General features: G+C 39.5%; 1 long non-coding RNA gene across 3 annotated transcripts in view; it reads right to left on the bottom strand.

The window, feature by feature from the left end:
- The window catches only part of LOC103918081, a 23,255-nt gene that overhangs the window by 5,026 nt on the left and 776 nt on the right, over window positions 1-17,453 (bottom strand). The window contains exons 1-5 of one of the 3 annotated variants that reach the window (XR_663664.1): window positions 17,171-17,359; window positions 14,924-15,051; window positions 14,486-14,538; window positions 5,954-6,111; window positions 2,838-2,979 (exon numbers count right to left, since the gene is read on the bottom strand). This is a non-coding gene — a long non-coding RNA (uncharacterized LOC103918081). Of the gene's footprint in view, window positions 1-2,837; window positions 2,980-5,953; window positions 6,112-14,485; window positions 14,539-14,923; window positions 15,052-17,170; window positions 17,360-17,453 lie in introns of those variants that run through there. The other 2 variants (XR_663662.1, XR_663663.1) reach the window with 2 other exon arrangements.

Genomic DNA, 17,453 nt, shown 5'->3' with positions numbered 1-17,453 from the left:
GGAATATTGCAGATCTTGGGAAACCTGCTGGAGGGGAGCATTTACAGCATCTGTAAAAGACGTGTAGGGCAGAGCTTTTCAGGAAGACGAAGAAGATGAAAAGAGAGTGGCTATGGTCAAAATGACAGATGAGTGATGTTTCTGTGACATAACAGGAAGCAATAAATGCTGGTTTCAGGCTTTTAGTGGGGAAATGGTTTGTTCACCTACTGCTGCATAACTACACCAGGCTTCCCCCAACATCTAATCATCTCCATGAAGGAATGGGTCTATGGAGGGCTCATAACAACTCTGCCAAGGAGACTGTGCCAGCTTGCCTCCCACGTGTTATGTTACCACGGATCCAGGCATACCCTGGAGTTTCTCATTACCTCACAGACCAGCCACCTTTCGGCTGAGCCTTCACTTTCCAGCCACAGATGTGGAGGCAAGTAGGGGATCTGAATAAGGTTCCCAGCTAAGGGGATCTCTCTTCAGAAATAGCATTTTGTGCTAAATATGAGATTCCCATCTAGAGGTTTGGTTATGAGATTCCCATCTAGAGGTTTGGTTACAGAATCCTTTCTAGGAATATAATGTTTAATTGGATTGGTTCCACAAAATTTTACCTGTAGGAAGTTGTCACTTATGGACACACACATCATTTGCAAATTTTGCATCTGTGTATGTGCAGACAAATGTTATCTAACATGCAGAGTTTAGGCATAAGGAGGTGTATCTGGATTATCTGTGCACAGCCGTTCATGCTCAGCAGTCAAATCCCAGAACTAGCTTCTTTTTTATATTTAGCATCCTATTGTCTCTCTGTTTTCATTTTCAACACACTCTTTTATGTGTGATATTTTTATCAACACTTACTTCAGCTTCCTTCAGTGGAGAAAGGTGTCCTTACTGCACCTTTCACATATGAATAGGCTTCGTAACTGAAAACACAAAGTGCTGGTTTTAGCTTTCTTTTTTCAAAAACAAAACAAAGAAAGTCAGAAGGTTAAACAACTACAGTTGAGGCTACCTTGCTGAGCTGCAATAAAAAAGAAAAGATTGGTCTGAACACACATTTTTTTATTAAAAAAAATGCACATAAATTACAGCTGCTGACCATGTAGTCATTCTTTTTATGAGGTGTTTCCCTATACCCATATATGATTTCCACATATAAATTCCCCGTTGGTCTGAAAACTGCTCACATGAAACTGATGTTTTTCTTAATAAATTGTCCACAGAATCTGTATTTCATCTCAGACATAAAAAGTTCATTAGGGAAAAAAAGCATCCCGGTGTCCTGGTGGAAAGCAATACCAGACACTATCCAAGCTAAAAAAAGATCTGACTGTGTAGCCTTTTTTCCCTGCTTTTCTACTTAATTATTTTCCATAATTTAATAAAATCCAATATAACATAGCATACTATAATGGTGCCTGCAGTAACAACCATCTAGTCCAGAGCAGAGAAAAAAGCAATTCTGTTTTGCTGAGTATTTCAGTGTGTTAAATTTTGTCTCCTTTAAAATTCTCTAGGAGAGGGAATAGGCACCTAGCCCTGAAACAGACTGTCTCTGAGCACAGAAACCCCGAAGTCCTCTGCTCTGAAAGAGCCTGTTTGATGGGATGCTCTTGAACCATGCAGTGTGGAAGCCTGGGAACTGCTCCAGGTCTGCTTACCGAGGTCTTCTCACCAGGGAAAAAAATCACTGGAACCAGAATCAAATGTTCCATATGGGATGCTCAGTTATGAATCTGAGAAAGCATTAAAAATATGAAATTGTGAAAAAATTCCCCAGGCACACACATGAAAATGAAAACCCACATTCATCATTACCTCTGCTACTCCATGTAGAAAAGAGGCAATACTAAACTAAACCGGATGGCTGCGTATTAAGGGTCATCTGCTGCTCTTACTATGGAAGTGCAGCTGTCTCCTGAAGAAACCAGTGAGTTCAGCAGAGACCGGGTGAAGAATGTGCTCCTAAGAGATTCCTCCTCCTAGAGGAAAATGCTTGGTTTGACAAGCTGTTGGATGTGTGTCAGAATGTGACAGACAGGGGACATTTTTAGGAACACTTCACTGAACTAATGTAGCAGAGCGTGGTCCCCAAAAGCGCAGTTGCTTTCATTCCCATAATTTACTTTCATCTGTCTTTTTCAAAACCTTCCCTAATTAAGCTTAATTGCCATGCAGTCACACATTAGTGCAACGTTCTGTCCACTTGTGGACCACCCATAAAATGTTTCATAGCATTAATCCTGGAAAGTGGTAGATTGCTTGTTTTGTTTTTTAATGTGCGTAAGTGCCTATAATGCATAGCGATGGCTTTCTGGAACTGATACTTGACTCTGATTATCATGAAACGATTCTTAGTTTGTATCAGAAAATTAGAGAGGTCAGAAGGGTGTTTGTGTTTTCGGAAAAACAAGCATTTGTGATGATTTGGTATCCAATATCTTTGGTGCAAAACTCAGACATGGGGATTCCCGGCTCCATGTAATATTTAACTCCTTCTTAGGACGGTTATGTGCCAGACCATAACAACTTGGACACCCTCAGCTTTTGTGAGTTAGCTAGGTTCTCTGCATCACTTAAGTCTCGGTGATTTAGACTCACAATAAGCAGTGACCTAATGAAACCCAGGAAAACTATCTTCAAAGCTGGACAAAGGTCTAGTCTGGAGGATGCCTCTAAGTAATTTGTAGGACCTGATCCATAACAGAGTATTTAGAAATAGTAAAACAAAACAACAGCAACACAGAATCACAGGGAAGGCCACTGAAATATTCTTGTAAGCAGCCGATTATTCATCTCTAAAACTACAGTTTATCTGAGTGCAGTAGTTCTCATACCTTTGAAGTTAAGACGACCCCTGAATTTCTACGATGCTCAAGCAAAAGCAGCAAGTACCGGGTACCTCAGAAGAAAGCTGCTCCCAAGACGCTTCCAGACAGAAATGCTCAGTCAAGCTGGGCGGGCTGAAAATTCACATGACTAGAGGGACAACGAGCAAAAAGACAAGCAGAAAGTAGTGTTAGATAATAAAATCAGAACTTTTGTAGCAATCAGACAACATGATATTTTATAGCACAAAGATATACCATGAGGGAATTCCAGCCTCACTCACTTTGGTGAGAGTCACAATATGACTAAAAATTTCATTTGCCATTTGCACTGGCTACTCTTTCCTATGGTTTCTGGGCACTGTGGGACAATGCCAGTATTTTTGCCACTGCTAGAAATACTTGTCTTAGTCCAGAAATGACAAAGAGAAAGGGAAGAACAAAATTTAGGTCCAAGTTAATATTTCTAAATTATTAATAAAAGTGATTAATTTACATCTAGTCCTTTCCAAAGCTTTCAAGCTTTGTAGGATGTATATGTTGGAAAGGGAAAAATGAAAGGAGAAATACCAAGAACTCTCTAACCAGCAAGGACTAGTTGCACATGTAACTTATTAGCTAAATTTGTCCAAACTACATAGTACTAGAAAGATGCACATTCTTTGAAAAAAGTAGGGGTCTTACGTTATGCATGTGAGACAAAAGTAAAACAGAGAACAGGAGATGCACACATTATTGCCTGTGAGCCCAGAGGCAAGTTCTGATGATGATTTAACATTTTAATGTCAGGGAAAATCATTCTTTTCAGTCACACCTTTATGAATTTCAAAACTGAGAAGAAAACCTTGTACCTCTAGTTTAATTGATTTGAATAAAAATGCAAACATATAAATTTGTTTTGCTTAATAAAAGCTATAAAATGTCAAATGACACAAAATTTCTTCAAAAATTTCTTTCTGAAAAGCCACACACACAAAAACTCATTGTTATCTATGTTAATACTATCTTTGTCCCTTATTTACCACCCAGCCCTAGCATTCTTTCTGGGTGGGAACTGCGCAAGGCAAACACTCATGGGCAAACTGAAGTGACAAGCAAGCAAGAAAAACAGAGTAAAGAAATGAAAAGTGTGCACTTGCTCTGCCAACTATGCTGCAGGATACCGAGAATATCATAGCTGCATTGAGTCAGCCCTAGAATTTTAATAGGTCATTATAGAGGAAATTTGACGTATATTAAAGAGAACCCCCCAGCTCAGAAATGCTGGAATAAATTAACACATTGCAATTCTACTGACACCGACAGGGTCATTCCCAGGGAGAAACTGGTGTCGCCTTTTGTTTTGTCAAGTAGGATTCATTCCTTCAATTTCAAATTCTCTTTCAAATGTTAACGTGTCTAAACGGCATAAACATGGCAATCCTGGCGACTACTATACAAGGGAGGCAGGTTTGTTTGCTACAGGGCTTCTGCGCTCTGGGTCCTCAACGTCTGGGGTGCAGCCTAATCCAAGGGGTATAGGCAGTAGGGTTAGGATATGTATGTTGTGGAATATGGCAATCTGGAATGGCTTTGTGGCTATTTACTCAGAGAAAGAGTGGTGCCACCTCTCCGTGATCGTTTCTACGCATCTTTTTACTTGCTTTTAAAAATAAGTCAAACATCCAATCTCTAAAAATACCAACTACTCACAAAAATATACAGCTCCTTAGGGAAATGAAGTTACAACATAATCGTGTTGTACGAATGTTTGCCTGTCATCTGTTTGCTCTTTCCCCCCCAGTTTTTAACTCCATTTTACAGAAGGGCAGAGGTCTCAACGACTGTCAAGTTCTTACAAGTCCTGTGCAAAATGGGGGCAGCCCGGGACCGTGCACGCAGCAGCGCTGCCCTGGCCACGCATACAGTCCTTCCTGCCAGGTGCTGGAGGCACGAAGGACAAGGGAGGGCTGGTGGTGGTGGAGAGCTGGAAAGCAGACCATGAGGCTGAAGAGACAGAAATCCATAGGAAATGAGGCCTCTTTAGTCTGCCTGCCTGTGGGTCAACTTGTTAACTGATTTATACCATTTTTTTCCCCTCAGTTCTTGAGTTCTGCTGAAAATTATTTTTCTGCCAATGATGCTTTCCAGGAAAAGACTGCAGCACTCGCTTCAGAACTCCTGACAGTATCATTTATATGCTGAACAAGGGGGCATAGCAAACAAGCTTTTTCTTATGTTTTGCTTTAACCTTGCTGATGCCTTTTCGGTGAACTATGAGCCAAATTCTTCACTTCACTGATTTAACAAGTGTGCAGATACTGACATCCCCAATCCCACTTTTCCAGGTCAAGATCACGTTTCATGAGAGACCAGCTGAGCCTCCAGACCTCCGAGTCTATTTTCTCATAAATGCCGGTCTCACGGATTTTCAGTGGGAGAGCAAGTGTGGGTTGGGGGCTCGGTACCTACCTGTGTATAGTACATATTTATATTTAATTCTGAGATGCAGCTACCCCGATGGTTATAATCCTGTCCCATAGAAAGCAATATTAAATACAGGGCCTGTTCCTATAGGCTCAGTTCAAATGTGGTTAATCAAATGAATCCATATTCCGTAGGTTTCAGTACTCCTGAGAGTAACAGAAAATCAGTGACAGCAACAAATCGTGATTAAAAATGCAGGAAGCCTCATCAGGGAATGATTGCAGCTTTCCTACTTTGTTTTGATTAATATTTAATTCTGGTACAGACAGAAACAAGAATACAATTGAGGCTGAAAAAAGTATTTGTTCTAATGAAAGTATTTTGCTCATTAACAGCACTATCACTCAGTGAATAACAAAAGAACTGTGATGAACTCCATTGATTAAAAAAACGCCCACAACTATTTAGGAAACCAAATATACATTTGGGGTCCTAGGCAACAAACATCAGGTACCAGAGGCCTCCCAGGACAGAAACACACATTCATGATTATATACAGTAATACCATTTCACAGTTTGTCTGGATGAAAAGTTGAATAAGTTTATATAGCTGACATCCAGATCACTGCAATCTAAATACATACAAACCTGCGTAATCTAGTCCAGACAAAGAGAAGCACCTTTCCACCCGGAAGCAAATAACAAATGTTATCACTCACCCAGTGGGTGCGTGGGGTGAGAGGGGTGGTTCGAATACACCCAGTGCTGTCAGGACCACAGCTTCTGCGGAGCTAGCTGCCCACGCTCCCAATCTCCCTGGCAGCGGTAACTTGCTGGAAGCCCACAGCCCACCTCTGCGCTCTGCTGCTTAGGGCATCTAAGAAAGGGAAAAAGGACGTAAGTGAATCCGTTAACTATTGATGCTTCTCGCTACACCTTTACATTTATTCTTTGGCTGTGATGCAAAAAATTAACTTCCGGCAATGATGCCTCAAGCTCAGCAACTGACATCCTGCATCATCTTTCTAAAACTAAAGTTTAGAAACTAAAGTTTTTCCAAAACTAAAGTTTTAGAAGGATCATTTCAAAAACTAAAGTTTGAGTTAGCTGCGATAGCAGAGAGACAGTTTCTGCCATTGTTTGCACTCAAGCAACCAGGCAGAGCTACACTCACTGGAGGCAAACGTTGGCTGATATCGTTTCTGACACAATTGGAAGTTTCTTTGCTTTCTCCATGTTTCATAAAAGACTGAGATCAATAAATCCTTTCTATCTTCTAGTAAGGAAAAAAACACAATGTGCTGCTGTAGCTTGGGAAAACATAAACTTTGAGGACCTACTTCTGATGCCATTTCAGAATTACTTTAATGGTTTGTCTGCTGTCCTCATTGTAATAGTTTGTATCACCATCCAGGAAAAATATACTGCAGCAGTGTACTTATTCATGATGAAAATTCCACATGAGTAACACTCATGAATATTAGAACCAACCTATACGTATATGCGCATATAGTTAGAATTAAAATTTTTTTTTTTTACAAAATCATAAAAAACCACCAGTAACTCTGTCTTGAGCCTAATAAGCATAACAAGGCCATCAGTCTAGAAGTGTGTAACTTTGCATGTTTAAATGTATCTGTATAAATATTAATCTGAATAATTTTATCTGCCTCAAAAACGTAAAAAATTACCCGAACAGAAGTTCTTTGGCCTTTAGGTAGACTTCAACAGTTAAAAAAAGCCCAGCATTCAAAACAACAACACAACATCAACAATAACAAAAATATTTATTCTTTCTGCTGAAGCCATTACCCAACTTCCCAGCACTAATCCTGAACTCTGCTTCTTGCTAGCACTTACTTGCTGTAAGTACGACAAAGGGCAGACAAGAGCACCAGACAATATAAACTGAAACACTAGCTTGAGCGTAACCGGAGAACCGAGTTCTGCCAGACCCTCGCAAGCCTGAACTCGCGCAGCTTTTACCGGCAGGTCATTAGAGAAAGCTCAGCTGTGGTTACTGCTCAGGCAAGCAGAGCCAAGGGCACCGCTGGATGGGGGCCAGGACACCCAGCACCGTGCACCCCGGAGCTGCGGTGCCTCCGTCAGCCTAGGAGGGGGAAATAACGTGTAATAATCGTGCTGCGTGGCTTCGTTTAGAGGAAGCCCTGACTTACAGAAACAGCAGGCTCTGTTTTGGGAAGGGACAGACCCTCTGGACCTACAGAGCACTGTGGGAACGGTTCTGTCGCTTTTGTTCACGCTAAGCAGGCCCGTTCCCCCAAGCAGACCCAAACACTCGCATGAACTCTGTATAAATAAGGTTATAAAGCTACTAATGTTCTTTAACCATAAAGAGATAATACCAACCATGAAACCTGAGGGGCTTTTTCTTGTCTCCTGCACATATGAAAGATGGCATTAAAAGAGATTAGTTTTAAACCACTTGCAATTTCCTTTATGCAATAAAAGATTTTCTCTGCTTAGAATTTTCCTATTTATGGTGTGTATTTGGACTCAGTATAACATAATACTTCCCTCAGTATCCCTACTTTTAATGATGCTAGCAGTATTTGAGCCATTCATCAAACATGACAATTGGAACAGCTAGGAGTTAATGGGAGCATGAGCGGTTTGACAAACACAGTCTATTTGACAAGGCTGAGGTCAGGACTAAAAGAACTGCTCTTGGTTAAATAAACAGAAAAGCAACAAAGTAAAAGCCAAATCTTTGCAGCCATTTATCAACTTTAAAAGCCTTTTTGTTATAAGAAACATAAAGTGAAGCTGCACACAGAGATGGGAATTAAATGGGGTTGAAAGAATTCAGTTGGCTTCTTTTTTTAGGTGAAATTAAAAAGCTCAGTTAAAACTGAAGGATTATGTCCACAAAACTGACACGTAGCTACATAATACCTAAATTTACACTTTAGAGCTATCTGCTTGTGAACTGACTTATTATTTTAAAGAACCTAGTCTTTTCCAAGATAACAGACTGATTCAGGTGGCATTGAAAGGAGAATGATATGACAAGAGACGGCTTTCCTGATGTCTGCAAAGCAGGAGAGCACCATGTAGGCATGTTCAGGACCACAGCTGAGACTCCATCCATTCATTGCTGCTTCAATAACAAATTTACTTGATATTAATCTGTGCAGGGGGCCTTCCAGAGAGTCTTTGCAAAATATCAGAGTTTTGTGTTTAGACACAATATTGCCTGTAGAAAATTCCTGGATGTCAGATGACTCCTGGAAGGTAATAATTAGCACACCCACTAACTTCCTCCCTTTACTTGGTTCATGGACATTTTCTTTTTTTTTTTTTTTTGATTTGGGGAGATTAGTTTGGACTCATCTTTTTCCTCCGTCCAAGCCCCTGGAGAGTCTAGGAAAGGTAGAAGCACTGGATCCGTTCTTGTGCTCCCTGAGTAAAGTGGCTTTCAGAGCATGCAGCACACACACAAAAAAAGGATAATTTCTCTACCCTTTTCTTTTAAGCGCACATAGGCATGCAAAATCAAATCCTTACTATCCTGGGTTCAGTCTTGCAACCTATACACCAAAGGCAGTCTCCAAGCATTATAATGTTGATTTCAATGGGAACAAGATTGACTTTCCTGTGATTCAGCTTTCCTGCTGTTTAAATTTGTGGGTGATAATATTCTCCTGACTAGATAAGACAATACAGATTTAGGTACTCAGAAATTCTTGGATATTATAGCTGTGCAGAGTACTTTTTAATTATTTGCCTACCATCACCTTGTGTAATCATTTATATCACTGTCCAGAAACCACCAGTACCGTTAGGGAATTTCCATCAGAAGCAAATAATCTGGCAAAATTTAGTAAGCTTTTGCAATGCTAAAGTTTCAGGAAAGGTCTTTATGGCTTTTGGGCTGGACATGTTGCCAGATGAAAAATCCCTTTTCTTTTGAGACTTCTCCATCCTTCCTATTGCTTTCATGCTTTTACGGCTATTGGCAGTTTAGAGACAATAAAGAAAAAAAAAAGGCATGTATCGAGGCACAAAGACAGCAGAATGACTAAGAATAGTTATACATTTACAGATTAATTTTGTGCATCTTACTTGTTTCTCTAATAACTTTTCATTTTTTCTTTCATAAGGCAATTTGTACAACTAACTAATATATTTAACAACTCGTATTGCTGCTGGAAAATCACAAAAGACTTCTTTTCCTGGAAGTGATTGATTATAGTCTGGACAAATGAAATAATTTTCCCTGTTCTCTTCTCATTATGCTTTGAGCAAAAAACCCATTACAGGAGCACTGGGCAGCCATTTGGAGCTAGGAAACGTATTCCATTTAGCCTGTCAAACACAGTTTAACTGCTGTCTCAACTCTGCCTCTTTTCCAAACCTCCTTTTCAAGACTACACTAATATAACCTAATTTTGACAGAGCATTCTGGACTCTGGGCAGCTCTGGCTCTTGAGCTCTTTTCCATCTGGAATGGGCTTTTCATCTGCTTAATCCCAAGGCTTTCTGGTTAGTTTCATTTAGTTGTTTTGTAATATACAACCTACAGTTGTCTTATAAAATAATTTATAGCACTCACTTGGACTCCTTTTTGGAACTTTCTATTTGGAAAAAAATAAAAAATAATCAACCAAACAAAGCTCAATGCTGGTTTTACTTTTCAATAAAAATGTTGTTACCCAAAATACTGGCATGGATGTCTGAAGATTGCACCCTCCTTTCCAATGTCAGCAATACAAATGTCTTTTCTAATGGACATAATAGCTACTTTGTGTCATGGTTACGTTGTGTTTGGGGTTTTTTTAATATGTTCAAAAACGTATAAAAATACATTTAAAATGTTCAGTGTAACAAACATTTAATGATATGATTGTATCCAACCTTCAGTAAAGCAGGATCCTGGAACAGAGCACAACAAGAGTAATGCTAATTTTAAGATGAAACTTCATGAGTTCATGCAGAATATATACAAATTACATTACTAACATATTTTTTACTAATGTAGTCACATAATAGCTAGGTCTGGATTCAAAGATTCAAGAGATCCTTTACAGTCTCATATCTCTTGTAAATGCTTTATGGATGGAATTATTTCTTAGTGCTATACAAAGAAAATCCCATTTCACAAAGGCGGGTTTGTTACCTACTTGAATATTGGTTGGCTTTTTTTTTTTTTTAACTTCTGTGATCAGCAGCGTGCTAAACTGCTTAAGGAAATCAACCCTATTCATGCTTTTACCCTCTTTTCTTAACCAAATTGAGTTGGTGCTGAGAGATTTTCACTGCAACAATGGTAAAAGTCTTTAGTCTAGTCCTGGGGAGGTGGAGGTTAGGATCAAGATCCTACTTTCACTTTGCAATATTATTGCAATCAACCAACAAGAACAAAACCATTGTTATTGTTATTTATTTTTATTATTAAAACTGTTCATGCACTGACAGCCCACCAAAGTCCTTCCCAAAATTCATCTTCATACCTTCTCCATAGTTGGTCCCCAAGACAGACCCCTCAATAAAAAGCAGTATGCATCAGGCACACGGAGTAACAGGCACAGAGGAAAGACCAGCTTAGGAGAGTCTTGCTTTGGCTAACTCCAGGTAGGACTGTCAGGTGCTAATGACCGGGTTTTAATCAGTCCCCAAATCAAGAACTAAGAAGAGATATGTACTACAAAAGATGAAGTGCATCTTTCTGGTTCTCAGGAAGTACTATTCCAATTTTTGTTGTATTTTACTTTAATAATAGTCATTCAGTACACACCAAACACATTTGTTTGCTATCTCTATAATTTAGTGCATTAATAGAAAATACTACTATTGTACCACATCAGGTTATGCTGTAGATCACTGACTAATACATCTTCTTCTTAAGCTATGTATCCTTGTTCACTGAGAGAAACGGTGAAGTAAATTTACCGGACTGTTACTGATCTCCTAACAACTTCACAAACTGCTACATTACAATCTTTTACGGTCCATCCTATACAGGGCACAGAGCTGTGTTCAAATCAGCCCTCTCTTTTGTCGTTGTTGCTATTATTTATTATTAGTCAAGTACCAGCAATGTGCTAGGTCTTGTAATACCACTAACAGCGGCAGCCCTGTTCCACATTTATGAAGCCTTTTGAGTTTCAATTTTACTAAAACTCCTAAGTCACACAGAACAGGTAATGACAGGCACACCACTAGCTAAACACCTTTAAACTTGGGGTGTGGAAGCTGAGTGGGGATACGAAAGACACAATTTAATGGGGAAAAAGAGAAGGGAAACCCTTTGTTTCTTTCTCTCTCTCTCTCTCTCTCTCCTCCCCCCCCCCCCCCCTTTTTTTTTTTTTTGTTTCTTTTGGTATTATTTCCTGCAGGACAGGCCACAGAGAAGGATTTTACTCAATAGAGACAGAATAATATCCACCCCTTGTTATTGCCCCTCACTGTCTGTGGGCAGCACGGATGAACCGAGTCTTTAAATGGGATGTGGATAGATAGAACAATATGCCACATATAAATGAGAGGGACCGCATACATATGGTTTCTCCAAAATTGTCACTGATTCTTCTGGGTAGGTAAGGATATATGATTACAGATAAAGGCAGAAATAGAATTAGGTAGGACCTCGAAGACTGCAAGCAAACTAATAGAAGACTTTTCTGATTAAACTGTCTTTCAGCCCAGTTTATCTGGTTTCTACGGCAAGTTATACTATGAATCTCTCATTTTTCATCAAAACATGATTGGGGGGGGTGTCATTATTTGACTCACCTGGGTGTTGACAATATTGTCCACCGGAAAATGAAATTATTTAGATTCAAATGTTGGAATGAAATTCAAAGTGCAGGGACTCTGATTCGGCTTGCTTTTTGCTAACGACAGCAGGCAGAGAAAGTTTTTTATCAGGATTGCTACACAGTCACCAGAAATTATTTGCTTTAACCTCAAAATGTTTTGTAGCTCGAAATTTTATTTTTAGCCAGACTTTTGTAATTCTGTAACTTAATTACAGTTGCTTTCGTAAAATAAAAAACATTTATTAAATGAGCTAGACATTGACCTAGTCTCATTTTGTGTAAAAATTTACATAGAAAATAGTGATTTGAGATGGTAATCACTTCTCCCTCCTATATCCATTCTGTTGGGTCAATTAATGTGGTCATTGGAGACTACATGCCCTTTAAGCCAACTCTGAGAAAGACCAGAGCAAAACCATGCTGCAGTAAAAGACATTCTGCAAGGATGCTGGGTGCTTGGGTCATGTGTTAGAGCTGAAAACCTTTCTTAATGTACTGCAGATGTTGCTAAGCTTTCACTCTTTTTAGCTATGTTTTCATTTACTATTTAGGTGGTCACTGTGTTGCAGTGTTGCCAAGAGAGCTTTACAATCAGCTTAAAATGGGAATTAATTGTATTAAATCATACAGAAGTAACCGAAAAGGTCAAAATATTAATTGCAGGCCTTCTGGCCTGAAATCGGTAGCTAAACCAACAGACAAGGCACAGTTCATCCACCTTAGCAAACAGTTTTATTTGCACGCTGAAATTGTCACTGCTGGTTAACCTGCTAAGACTTTTTGCTGGAAGAAAACAATTGATACAACTGGGGTCTCCAGAGTCAGTCTCAAAACAGATGTTCCGGGGAGCCGGAAAAATAGTAGCTTCAAGTAAAGGCTCACAAAGTCTGAGAAGACTATCTGCTTACTATGCCATTTCTACTTGTATTAATATTTTTTTAATTCAGCTCTCAGCCTTCATTACAGTGTTGTGCTTAGGAGGAGTAAGGGACTGAATACTTGTGCGCTTGAAAGGCAGAAAACACTGGGTCAAAGATTTTACCAAACACTGCTCTTGCTCTCACTGTTAGATCTAAGTGTGACTGGATTTTGCCTGAAACTGCAAACACAGCCAAAATATCTTAAACTTGAGTTAAATGGAACCTTTTGCTTATTTGACATGCCAGGGCACTGCTGATGTTCAAACTAATGTCGCTGTTCTTTTGTACTGCCAAGCCTGTCCCCAGAGGTTATGGCTACTATTGCCTAAATCAGGCTCATTTGAGAGGAACTAATTCAAACATAGATAACCTGAGCAAACACTGAAGGGAGCACTAGAAAACTAACATCCCGAAAAAGAAGCTGCTGGGAGTTTATTGCCCCTAATCCTGCTAACAAGGGAGACTACTGGGCTCATTCTTGTGAATATTTAATTTTTCTTACACAGGAGAGGAGTGGAGGGGGGGAGAGAAGAGACCCAGAAGAACGTCCTAGTGAACAACGTGATCCTCCGAAGCATTTGACTATTAGTATTAATGGGGATATCCTTCAGAGAATGACACAGATGTAAGACTCTGCCTTCAACTTTATCCAGTTAAAAGTAGTAACTTTTATCTACAACCCAGCTCTGTTTTTGTGTAAATAGCTGTACAAAATGCAAAGCAGGAAGAAATCAAGTCCTCATATTGTAAATAGAAACAAAGTACCCTTCAAGCCAACAACAAATGAGGACTTAATCTTACATATTGTTTGCCTGTTCAATAAGAAATTCAGGATATAATCTGTATTAATAAAGAAATTAGATAGCTACAGTCCAAATATGTATATGTTATTCATATATGAAAGAGATATTGCGTATATCATGCACATACGCTATAAATATATTCTACAAACTATTTGCAGGCTGGCCCTCAATCTTCTGCCATATATGAAAGTTAGATCAGTGTTAACTCAATGGCTAAAACTGTGTTGGAAGAGAAAAATATCGGGTTTTCTAGTAACATTTATCTGCCTTGGTGATGTAAGTTCACCACAGTACTGGAGCTGAAAGAAATACCAATACAAGAGTGTTTTATGTCAAATCTCGAACCACTAATACAAAAGAGTGTAATTTATCAGATCCAAAGGAAAACACTATCTGACAGTGTCCAAAGTACTGCTATTCATTACATATCTAAAGGCTACTGATCAATAGACAGCACTATGCTCTTTCGTTCAATAGGTTCAAGCTTAACTGATTTTCATGGCTTCTTGAATGCTTTTATGACTAACAAGGCATGATCCACATAATGCTTTGTCACCGATTTGCACATAATCTAATAAAGTGACAGTAATAAATCACAAGTATCATTAATAAATCGCCAACAAACAAAGCAGCACACTGGAAGCAATGTGGAAAATGCACAGATATTCCTCCAACTATTTTGGTGAGTAAACAGGCTAAACACACAGTATTAAGAGCTGCAAGTTCAATTCATAGTAAATACATACATCTAGGCTTTTAGAGATTTTCTATTGTAGTTGGCAAACACTCTTCTATGTTTCTTCAGGGCAGGTTCATAGAGAAAAAGAAAAAGAGAAAAGGAAAAAAGAAAAGAGCTGAGAGAAAACAAAACTCAAATTGAGCAAACAAATGCTTGGAACGCAAGAATATAACCCAGTTTGATGATGCTCATAATGCTGTTAAAATCACATTTTATGCCTATTTACTTTATCATTTTGTACCTCATAAATACCTACAGTAGCTAAAACTGTCAGTGGTGCCACTTCAAAGAGCAGCGCCCCTAGGAACAAGATCTTTGAGGTTTAGTCTGGCCACAGTGCGGTTAAGGTTATCACAATGCCTCTTTAAATCTAGAATCTAGTTGGCATAAATCCATGAAAAGCACACATACCTTCAAATGCGAAATTCGGGATTCATTTACTTACCCTTCAGGATTGGATTTAATGAAAGCTGGGCATTTAACGTGGTAACAAGCTTCCACAGACTTCACAGAAAAATCCAGCTCCAAGATACATACAGCAGAAGCAAAGCAGTCATTTTGACTCCATCATCACTACAAAAAAATGCATACGCTTAACAAGTATTTACTTGAGGTAACAGAAACACAAATTTGTAGCTGTCACAAAAGTTAGCTGGTTGAGGTTAACGTTAGACCTCTGTAGCACTTTCTTCTATAGTGAATAGAAAGCCAAATTACTTAGTTTTGGACCATTTTGAATTAAAAGCCAAAAGGTTTAAGTTGTTTCTTTCGCTTTTAGTTCCTAAATTTAACACAGAAGTAGTAAAATTATAAGCGGAAGTCAGCTTCCCTGGAATTTTTGCCCTGACCAAAAATTTTTGTAAACACCACAAGAAAGCTTTTTCCTACAATATTTTCTATTCAATATTTTAAGACTTTACTTGTTCTGATAAAAGGATCATCTGAATTCTTGAACATGAATGTGAATCAAATTCCAATTAAAATCTTTAGGTTCTTTTCAACCACTTCTCTGGTGACCCTTGAGCAAATACACGTTTGTGTCAGTGGCTTGAGGCAAAATACATAATTAGAGCCAATATTAAAACCATCTTTCCTCTCTCTAAACCTCAGAAACAAAGTTTGATTCAATACTAATAGCCATGGAAAAGAAATAAATAAGGTAGTGGCTAATACCAGAGTGAATAAGGGCTTTCCCTCTGAAGAGTAGAGGAGGACTAGACCTTGGTTCATTACAGCAAAGGGGACAGGTATTACAGGCGGTTATTTACAGGCAAAACTCCCGGACTCTGAGGTAAACCATCCCCTCTTCATCTATTCTTGAGAAATACAAGTCATGTAACGATGTTAAGTCCAAGTCCTTAATAAATACTCAGTATTTTTCCTTTAAGGTGGTGAGGAAAACTGTTGGGGCAGGACCAAGGAGCCGAGAGTGGTAAGGAAGCCTCAGAGCTGCAGATAGGAGAGGAGGAGCGAGGTACGTTCCCAACAAGCACCACTGGCATGTCAGAGAGCCTTACTCCTCTCTGCAAAGTCACCAGTCTTTCTCTAGCCACCTGAAACAGCGGCCAACGTCCCCACCAGTTACCCCATCCAAATGGCGAGATTTGGGAGTTTTAAATGCATGTCTGTGGAGCAGTCTTCAGAATACTGAAAAGCCTAGACAGTAGTGGGAGAGGGGCTTACCCCTCCTGGGAAAATGCCGTAGGTAAAATGTGGAACGTGGGGCCATGGCAGCACTTCCCACAGTCTTGAATTGGTCCTCAGTACCTCTGTGTTTACTTACGGAAAGCAAAACACTTTTGCCAAATTTAACATGCTTCTACATACTATAAATTTTACCAAGAAAAATTGGACAAAAATGAACCTTTTCTTGAGGGAAAAGTTAATCTATATGAAAAAGAACAAAAAAACCCCTCAATTTAAAGAAAAGAAAGAAAAGAAAAAAAAGAAGGGAGACCTTAAGGAAGTTAATGTTATCAAACAAAACCTGAGGCTTAAAGCCATAAAGCACGACCATCACTCTCTCCTCTTCTTGAGCATGTGACACTTATTTTTGATCCAGAGGTCACTGCTTAATTTAAATGTGACTCTGGCTTTTGGGCAGAGATGGCCCAGAGATGGGGGCGAGATTCAGCAGAGCCACAGATAGATACACACGAAAGTGGGTATTTATAAAACTGCTAAAACGTCTAAAAACTTCTGAAGGTAGAGTTAGGTTGCCTGCTGACATTTGCCCTGCATGTACTTCCTATACAATCATTTGTTTTAGGTCCTTCATTAGCTTAATTATTGACTTAAGCGACAGAATTACTGCCTTTCTTAATGCTTAATCTCGTATCTGTGTAACAGTAGAGAGCCCCCAAAACCTTAGCGCTTGTCTTCTCGGGACAAACCCCTTCACAAATGCTTTTGCTTGCAATTAAGTTTGCTAACGTTCATCTCTCCTTTCTCCTACCCTCCTACGCTTGTCCTTTTCCCTTTAACAAAGGTTTAAAATAGAAGATGCCTTTGCCCTCACCAGTCTAAGACAGCCCTTCCCAACATCTTCCAGGCAGGCCCAAAATATAAAAAGAAACTAACTTTTTCCTCCTGTGCAAAAGACAATATAGGAGAGAGGTCTAATTTAAGCAATACCATCTCCTTTCCCTGCCTCAGTTTCAATATTGCCCTTTGATTTTTCCTCCCGAGATACTTACGACATCCCCCCATGCCTACACCATCGCTCAGCGAGCATGAGCTTTGCAGCTGAAGTAGGAAAAGGCTCAGACCCAGAAGATGTGGTGCAGCAACACAGCGTTTCCCTCTTTGATCTCCCGCTCCTGCCCCACCATCCAGTGTGAAGCTTGGTTTGCTCTAAGGGTGCAGCTCGCCCCACACAGAGGGGCCCACACAAGGTTTGCTATGCTGTTTAACCCCACGGTTATGCCCGGAAAGGAGAGAATGGTGGGGGACCTTGGAGAATCAGCAGCACAGAC

Source organism: Pygoscelis adeliae, unplaced genomic scaffold (genome assembly GCF_000699105.1).
Source record: "Pygoscelis adeliae isolate BGI_AS28 unplaced genomic scaffold, ASM69910v1 Scaffold96, whole genome shotgun sequence".
In the NCBI taxonomy this organism is placed as follows: domain Eukaryota; kingdom Metazoa; phylum Chordata; class Aves; order Sphenisciformes; family Spheniscidae; genus Pygoscelis; species Pygoscelis adeliae.
This window is presented reverse-complemented; position numbering and strand designations above follow the sequence as displayed.